This window comes from Neoarius graeffei, chromosome 6 (assembly GCF_027579695.1).
Source record: "Neoarius graeffei isolate fNeoGra1 chromosome 6, fNeoGra1.pri, whole genome shotgun sequence".
Lineage (NCBI taxonomy): Eukaryota > Metazoa > Chordata > Actinopteri > Siluriformes > Ariidae > Neoarius > Neoarius graeffei.
Window position 1 is genome coordinate 54,789,913 of NC_083574.1, and position 1,107 is coordinate 54,791,019.

The window sequence follows — 1,107 nt, forward strand, 5'->3', positions numbered from 1 at the left end:
TCAACTTCTGACTGGAACTGTATCTATATGAATAATGGGTCTTGAAATTATGTCCGTGAACAGCAGTAACACTATTATCCTGTGCTGATTTCTGTTGATTACTTCAGACAGCATGACATTTTCCTTACAATAATTTGTCAGTTAAATTTGTTGAACAAATCTCTAAAGCAAAGCCTTTTAGAATGCTAAAGTACTAAAGCCTTTAATATCCTTGCTGCTTTGATTAAGGATTAGTGTGTACAAGATGCACTAGGTACAAAAAAGAAGTCAGCTTTGAGCTGAAACCTTATGCCTGACAGCTATGGGGTTTGTATGAAGCCATCACACAGGTCACCTAACCGCTTGACAGGTCCTCTTGGCAGGAATCATGTTGCTGTTTGTGATAGCCATAAACTGCAGTAGAGAAGCCATTAGCAGGCAATCACATAATTAGGCATTGTTTACTACTCCATCCTGGGATCAACCCCATAATCTAAACCATCACAATCATATGGCTTAACCACCATGCTATTAGCAAGGACAGACCAAAAACAGATTATCTACCCATCCATTCAAACCTCATAGTGTGTACAATAGCAATAGTAATTGATAGAGCATCTACTGTACAGGTCTTATGTGTTTCGTTTCAAATAGCGGTATGCTTAGTTTACCCATAGTCCATATACTACATATGGGTAAACTGCATTTTGTACAGTTTAGGTATAGGATAGATGGCTTTCTATATCCATTGTCCATCATTTTGGTTTTTGTTTATATACCCATCAATATATTCATATTTTGTCTTTACATCATGCTTGTTTTGGGTACATTATGTAAAGTTGTGTGCTGTCATCTGTTGCACATGTACTTTTTTTGTAACTGGGTGTTTATTACATACCTTGAAAATTTAAAAATTCTGCATATGCTTATTGAAATTGGAGTTGTTTGTGATGTAAAGCTAAAAATCAAGATAAATCATATCAGATATTTTCCATCTGTGACACTGAAACCAATAATGAATCTCTCTATCTCTCTCTCTCTCTCTCTCTGCCACACACACACACTTCTTTATTTAGGTCCACAATTTTATATATATATACACATATATATACACACACACACACACAC

The 1,107-nt window shown here is 35.6% G+C and overlaps 1 non-coding gene across 1 annotated transcript; it reads right to left on the reverse strand.

Annotated features, from left to right (window-relative positions):
• Positions 1 to 307: 307 nt before the first annotated feature.
• LOC132888498 (small Cajal body-specific RNA 14) lies at positions 308 to 425 on the reverse strand. The gene has a single exon (XR_009654934.1). It is a non-coding gene; the product is annotated as a small Cajal body-specific RNA 14 (non-coding RNA).
• Between the last annotated feature and the right edge of the window lie 682 nt (positions 426 to 1,107).